The sequence below is a fragment of the Talpa occidentalis genome, unplaced genomic scaffold (assembly GCF_014898055.3).
Source record: "Talpa occidentalis isolate TD23 unplaced genomic scaffold, MPIMG_talOcc4v2.1 talOcc4.5, whole genome shotgun sequence".
Classification (NCBI taxonomy): Eukaryota; Metazoa; Chordata; class Mammalia; order Eulipotyphla; family Talpidae; genus Talpa; species Talpa occidentalis.
This window is the reverse complement of record NW_023604861.1, coordinates 54,264,192-54,272,803: the sequence shown is the minus strand read 5'-3', so window position 1 is coordinate 54,272,803 and position 8,612 is coordinate 54,264,192.

The window sequence follows — 8,612 nt, the reverse complement described above, 5'->3', positions numbered from 1 at the left end:
GAGCAACCTTCTCCATTGTTTGTCTAGCAAAAAATTTCTTAACCCTGCTTACTGAACCTGGTGATTGCACTAATGGGCTTATAATCAATAGCGGATCTTTCGGAATTGGTGACAATTTCAATTTAACATCTCTGTGGCAAAATTTCCTAAACTTTAAACTAAAAAGGATAGACTAGATTAGTCATTCTGAACTGATATACAGATAAGAATAAATATATGCTCTCAGGCAGTGAAGGAGTTTAACAAAAATAACCTTTCAGATAAAAAGAAGCAATGGACTTTCTTTCTTAATGGATGTCTTTAATAAGATCTAAGAGTCATTTATTGAAAAAGTTTGTTAGCACTGAATTTGTTTCCCAGTGGCTGGATTTTCAGCATTTAGTAGCTTTTTAATAATTTTACTCTGTATTGCAGATGAAGAAAATGGAACCAGAAACTCTAAGATCTGAAATTTCAGGTCTCTAAGCAATTTTATTATCTTGCAAAACAGCTGCTTTATCAAAAAAACAAAAAATAACCTTTCACCAGTGGAAATTTTATTCAAATTTTGTTTTATTTTAAATGTAATTACTCTTCTTAAATTTCAAAATGTTTATTTTAATATATAAGCAAACCTCAAGTAAAAAAACCATCCCAGAAAGATGGTCATGTTTATTCTCTAGTTTTAAGGAATCCTTAGAATATCATCCTTGCCCCAGGGGTTTTGAGAAATATGCAAACAGACTATGAAGAAACATCAACCATGAAAAGTCTGTTAATTTGCACTTCTGAACATTTGACTTTCAAGACATATCTTTAACAATTTACAAGTAAAAGGCAATATTCGTGGGTTTTCCTATAATTCAAGTTAAGAAAATATTATCCAATAAGTGTTCCTCGAGAATTCAACTAGGCCCCATTGTTCCCATCTTCTACTTAAATTCACTACCACTATTCACAAACCCCTCCACTTTCCCTCCTCTGGTTTAGACGCAGCCAATGAAGCTTTCCACAGCCTCTGCATGACGAGTTTGAACCCGGCTGGCCAGGGAGCTACCCACATGGCACAGCAGACCTCTCCTGACTCATCCGCTACTCCCCTCAGCAGTGTATTTCAGTCACTCTGCCTGTTCTGTTCCCTGCTCTGTCTCTGGTGAATCCTCTCACACACCTGGTCTATATCCCAGCTCTTGTATGTATAAATAAATCTTTTAAAAAAAATCAGTATGCCTAAGCAGCTCTGCCTCTCCATATCAAGATGTAAATATATGTATCAAGTGTTTTAAAAAATCAACTTCCTACGTTTTTGCAAGTCAAAAGCATGTTTTGTCCATCTTATTTCAATTAAAGACTTTGGAAAAGAAGAAAAGGAGGGATGTTGAACAGATTCTTAACTCTGAGAACCTCACTTCAATGGGTCCAGCTCCAAGCTCACAGTATGAGTCTTGCCAGGCATGGTGCCACTCAAAAATCCTGAGGACATTCTGCTAACTTGAGGGGTAATTGTGGAAACAGCATGTTACAGAGACATTAAAAACTAACCCTGGATTTTCCAGTGTAATGTACATTTGCTGGAACATTTAACTCTCCTCAGCATAAGTCAGTGTGTTTATAGCCTTCAGTGTCACTGTTTGTAAATGGAAAGCTGAGCTCAGAATTCATAATCACTGATTAAGCTGCTGTTTTTTACCCAACATTGGAAGGGGTCGGGGGAACAGTGGGTTCTCTCATAGTGAACCATAAACACATGTTATGCTATGTGTAATAAATTCCCTAACATTGCACTTCTTTTGAAGGGAAGGATGAGAGATGTAATAAAATATTTTTAGCTAAAAGTTACAAGTCTTTCTAGTTGGCATAGCAAGTTAAAAAGGAAAAAAAAAATCCCTGTAAGTACTGCACCATATGTATCCCATGATTTTATTTTAAGTGTTAAAATAAAAGTTTAGTTAAAGCTAAAAGGACTGCAGAGGTCACCTAATTCATTCATTTTCTATGCAAAAGATAACTGAAAGCAATTGAAGCCAAGTGATTTATTCAAAGTCAGATAGTGTAAATATTGACAATACATAGAATTTCTCAATTTCTAATGCATTACTGCATAAAGAACTGTATAGAATATATATTGATTCTGATGTTAACTACTAATCAGTGCAAACCATCATACAGATTGTGATATATCGATTTTGAATACATCTGAGTCCTATTTTTCACTGTCTTCCCCACTGTAGACCCAAACATTTAACCATTATGTGGATCTGGGACCCCATTCACTGGAACTACTTTACCCCACTTCCTGAAACAAGAATGAAGGACTTGTCCCACCACATAAGCTTTCCCATTTCCTTAATTTACTCTCTAAGCTTAAGAAACTTTGTTTTATTACAGTCTGAGGGAAAAGGAATCATTAGGAAGATAACATCTGAATTGCTGACCACCAGGTGATGGTGAAAGCAAGCTGTTGTTAACCAAGACCTCCAGATGCTTGTGTTGCAGCTTGTGTACATGCTGACCCTTGCCCATCCCCCCTCCTACTCCCTTGCAACTCTGGATAAATGCCCTGGCCCTCTGTCAAAGTGCAGGATGGTGGTCTTTAGACACGAATCTGCTGCCCTCCTCATTTTGTCAACAAATTCAACTACTTTTCTTCTCAAACTCTATTACCTTTTATTGGCTAAGGGAAATGGAAACTGGCATTTGGTATCAATGCTATTCATTCACAAATGCCTTGACTCAACCAGAAAGCTCAAAAATATTTGTTATTAAATCTGATGGCTCAGTAGAGAATGAAAAGATCAGTGAGGAGCTAGGAGAAAGAGCAGTAGATCACAGTATAATAATCACTTTTTCTAGTTTCTGTAATTGATGTTTGGACACTTAGGGTCTTGCAGACACAGAAGGCCTGCCCCTCCCAGGACCAGACAAGTCCTAGAAATAGAGGAGGTCTAGCCTGCAAGCCCATCATTCCTATGCAAACCAACAAATGCAGAGCCAACCACCAAACCACCTCCTTTGATGAGTTCTTACTGTCCGAGCCACCATCCCCCTAACCTAAATCCCACAAGGTCAAGTCCTAGATAGTTAAGTACCTATAATAATTTGAATGGAAATTATTCAAACAGCCAACCCTAAACCTACTTGTCCTCAATTTCCCATCACTTCCTTGACAAACCATAATAAAGGTTCTTGTCTATATTTGCCTTCAGGCCAACCTTGGAGTTTCCCCATGAGACCCTACATGGATTGATGTCACCCACTCTCTTGGTGACTGTAACAAACTGCCTTTTTATTGATCATCCTTTCCTGATCTGTTAGCCTCACCATAATTGAAGAATAATCAAACCAACAGTTTACAACATAGAAATAAAAGAGCAAGAAAATTAAACATGCCAAAATCCAAGATGAATTTGAAGGGAACAAGAGGAAATAAGAGATAATGACAAGAAAAGATAAGGTGGCAAAGGTCTGGCTTAGGAATACCTCATGCAATCTCAGAGTTCTAATTGTGGTATGACTTTAGTGCCCTCTTGCTCTAGTGTAACTGATAATGTTAAGGAAAAAGTTGATATGCTTATATAGTACATCGAGTTGCAATTTAAAAGAGACATGCAATCCATTTCTACTGAGTCAAATTTTAATTGACAACTGAAAATTATGTCTTCTCTGCTGAAAAGTAAAAGAAAAAAATTTTCTACAAAACCCTTGTGCGTGAGTGTGTCTGTGTGTGTGTAATGTCTAATGTGTGTAATGTCTATTTCAATGGGTATTCTAATTCTTTTTCACCAATAATAGAAAACCTTAGTTTGAAGTTGAGCACTTAATAACCACCATAATGACAAATCCACAGCCTACATCTTTCTAAATGGCAAAAAACTGAAAAGTTTCTTCTAAAATCAAGAACAACACAAGAATGTCCACTCTCACCATTACCTTTCAATGTAATTGTGGCATTATTTGAAGTATAAGTTACATTCCATAAAATTTATCCACTGCAGGTATAATTTATTTTTTGCAAATGTACAGATTTGTGCATCCATCAGCGTAATATGGCTTTAGAATATTTTAACACTTCAAAATCCTCAAGCTCATCTGAAGTCAATTCTTATTCTCATCACTAGTCCTAGGATATCACTTATCTACTTTTTATCTCTGTAAATGTGCTTTTTGTGGATATTTCATATAAATGACATCATACAAATGTAGTCAGTCATGTGCATCTTTCTTAGCATAAATGGGTGCGATTCATCCATTTTGTAGTATGTATCTACCAGTATTTTGTTCTTTTTTACGGATAGACATTTTGCTAATAAATTCCTGAGTCACTGGACATTGGAAATATTTTCAAATTTTGTCTATTTTGCATGTTCTGCTCTATGAATATTTGTGGTCATCTTTGCATGCACATATGTTTTCATTAGATTCATAGAATGGATGATGGATTCTACAGTAGGTAGTTTATATATATAACTATTTATAAAATTGTCAAACTTTTCCAAACTGGCTGTACCATTTTATAATCCCACCAAGAATGAAGGTTTCTCTTTCCATGTGTCTTGAATACTCATTACTGTCTACTGCATTTAGCCCACTTATGTATATTAAGATTAAATTCACCATCTTCTTAATTTTTACTGTTATTACTTTTTTTCTTTCTATTTTAGTGTCAGGGTTTTTCTTAATTTCTTTCTACTCTAATTTCCCCCTTTGTAACAGATATACAATTATTCTTTATTCATTCTTTTTTTTTTAAGATTTATTTATTTATACAAGCACTGGGTACAGTCAGAAGTGCGGGAGGGTGAGAGAATTCACCAGAGCCAGAGCGGGGAACAGAATAGGCAGACTGACGAAATACACTGCTGAGGGGAGCAGCAGGCATGGCAGGAGAGGTCTGTCGCACCATGTGGGACCCTCAACCACTGCACCGCCAGGGGAGGCCCTATTCATTCTTTCTTAAGTGTAACCATTGAACTTTTACCATGCATATTTATATCTTAGAGATTTCTGAAGCTAATATTTTATTCCCACTCATGAACAACACACGCACTTTAGACTATGTTAACGCATTAAAGGATTAGGAGACTCAAACAAAAACAAAAACATCCCTTCAAGGCATAGCATACAATCTCATTTCCTGTAAAATATAACAAAATTTCAACAAAAGGAGATCATGTCCTGTTCCCATCCTATTTAAAATATAATTTTTTTCTTTGTGTGTATATCACACTGAAGTATAACTGTCTTAATGATAAGGAATATATCACCTTCATTTTTTTCTTAGAAATATGCAACACAAGACCCAGCATATAGTAGCATTTAGCAGTGAATAAATTTTTCAAATGAACAATTTTATTTTCCCTTACCTTCATGACTTTTTATTTTTTCATATTTCATGGACATAACCAGTTCTATCAAAAACTTTATTCTGCATGATTTTATATAGAAGTTTTATTAAAGTCAAATCACAATTTGTGTTTCCTATGTATGTACCTTGACCTTTAACATTAATTGGTATTCTGAACTTTGACCCTAATTAATTCATCCAAACAATCTAAGTTCACTAAGTTTAATTTGAGAGAGGCAGAATTAAGCACATTAATATGTACTCTATCAAATTAAATCTGTGTCCTAAGGAGTTCCATGTGTTTAGGAAGCAAAGGAGGGGAAGATGATCTAAGTCTGCCTGAGCTAAATGAGCTGTGGTTATTTTTATGTTTATTCATATTATTTGGAAAGAAAAATGAAAAATATCACATGCTGTCTTAAACTTTTCCTGTGTTATTTTCTCAAAACTGCATCAATTCTTCTGTTGTCATCAGCTTTCAGGTTCAAAATTTTCCCAGACTCACCCACTGCAAGATTCATGGATTGTAGAGATCTACATTCTTCAAGACAGTCAGCATAGCATGCAGTGACCTCTGGTAAATTTGTAACCACTATATTCAAAATAAATGAATTGGTGAGTAAATGCAGATAAGGGAATAACTGGCTTTTTTTTTTTTTTTTTTTAAAAAGTCCCAGGTATCTTTTTATTTATTTTATTTTTTTAATTTATTTATTTATACAAGCATTGGGTATAGTTGGAAGCACAGGAGGGTGAGAGAATTCACCAGAGCCAGAGGGGAGAGCAGAGCAGGCAGAAGGACTGACGTACACTGCTGAGGGGAGCAGCGGGCGGCAGGAGAGGTCTGCGCGCCATGTGGTACCCTCGCCTGGTGGCTGGGAATCTAACCGGCGCTGCAGAGGCTGCTGGCAGCTTCGCAACCCAGCGCTCAACCGCTGCGCCACCAGGGAGGCCCTGGCTTTTTTTTTTTTTTTAGCAACTCCTTCACTATAGTTTTAAATATATTGTTATTTAATTTTTCAAAATATATTGTTTTGTTTAAAAATGAACATGCTTCTTTTGCTTACTTGTCTGGTTTTAGTGTGTTTATTTGTAGCCAAAAGTGAAACTGGTCTATTAAGAGGTCTATGAGCACATAAGTTAGTAAGCATTCTTCTTTCATTCTTACAAGTGGAATCAAGTGAACAATCACATTTTTGAAGAAAAAGTTGCAGGAATGGAAAAAAGAGGCCACTTGAAAGAAAGAAACAGACCCACAAGGTTGAAGAGGACCCCCAAAGCTCATTTGATTTGTATATGCAGATGCACGCCAAATCATGTATCAGTCTCATCAGCCTATAGAGTGCATTTTGCTCTTAAATCAATCAGCAAAAGAAACTCCATTGCTATCATTCATAACAAAATCTAACTTTAAAAAAAGCCACCAGAAATGATACTCCAGTAATAAATCAAAAATTCCTCATTATGATAAAAGCTAAAAGTCACTGACACTGTGATAAATGCCTCATACAGATTGTTTCATTTAATCCTCATGGTCCTTGATGTAGGAGGAAAAGAGAAAAGTAAGGCCTACAGGAGCCCACAAAACTGACAGACCCAGGATATGACTCCAGAAAATCTGGCTTTAGGGTCTACGCTCATAATTATTATACTTTTTGCTTCTCTGTGCTATAACATAAATAATGTTCTCTATAGCCAATTGATAGTACTAGTAAACAAAAATGAAACAAAACTCCACTCTTAGGAATCTTCAATTTAAAAGGAATTTATATAATTTAAGATTTTTTTAGTTAATTCCTATATTAAAAGGCAATAAAATGGGCTCCTGGTTTTGTAGGTTTTTGTAGCTCCTGGTTTGTAGTTTTCTTTTCAATGACAGTCCAATCTCCTTCTCTCTCTCTCTCTCTTTCTCTCTCTCTCTCTCTCTCTCTCTCTCTCTGTGTGTGTCTCTCTCTCTCTCTTATACACACACACGCACACACTTTGCAATTTGTGCCTAATCTATTTAATATTACTCTTAAGCCAGGTCTTCCTACATTCTTTAGTCATAGCAAAAAGGAAGATAAAAATACCTTTCTAGAACCATCCAAGAAGTAGGTGAAGCAAGAGTAAGAAAGCTTAGTGACTAAGAATTTGGGTTCCAGAGTCAGAATGTCTAGTGTCTAATTACTATTTGTGACACATCAGGCAAATATTTATTTTGTAAAGTGGGGGAGTGAAACAATTTCCAGTTGTTCTGAGAACCTACCTATGTAGTTTCTATAAAGCTTTTTACATTATGTATGACACACAGTAAGTGGGCAACTAATGCTAGATAATGATACTCATTCCTGTCTAGGAAAACACTTAGTCAAAAATTATTCCATAAATTTGTTGGTGGTGTGGTTTTTGACAGGTTCATTAAGGCAGTTACATGAAAAGCCATCTATTGTCCAAAACACTAATATCTAGTTTAATTTCCGTCTCATCACTCAGCAATTTCCGTCTCATCTCTTAGCTTCTGGTAAATGCCCAAATCAAATTTCTAATCACTATACCTAGAAGCTATACATTCCTCTGAAATCTTCAGCTTAATTCCTGCATTAAACCAGATAACCATAAAACCACAAAATTGGAGCATATTATGCATCAGCTCATATTAAGCCATCAGCTCTCACATAGTCATTTCCAATTTTCACACAAATATTATCAATATATTGCTTATTTTGCCTTTTATGAAAACATCTACATGAAAAATTACTCTCTAGTCACTGAATCAAATTAAAAATACAAATAAATTTCATAAAATTCTAAGTTTCCCATTTTGGGATAATGAGAACTCCGTAAAATGCTAGCTTGTAGGATGAAACTGAGTTAAATTTTGAGTTCAAATACAGTAACTTTCCATCAACAGATTTTCTTTGATTATATTAAATAGCTTTACATTTGTTAGATAATTTTTTTCATACTAGCCAGTTCAAAAGTGGTCCCTGCACCTCTGTCTATTGAAGCACAAGGTCGACCATGGTCTGTTTGTGACTTGGGTCTCATTCAACAGTTTAGCTCTCTGAATCATCTTGCCTGTCTGAATCATCGTGCCTATACACATTTCCACATACCCAGCTTTATCCAACAGCTTGTATTGTTTATTGCAAGCCCTGCTGAATCACTAAGGCCAAAGACTTTCTATAATCCAGTTTCCAACCCTGATTACTGGTCTTTTTGTAACTGATCCTTTTTGCCAGTAGGTTACTTCCCTTTTTGCATAAAAAAGCCTTGACGATTTGTCTATATTCAGTGTCACATTGTT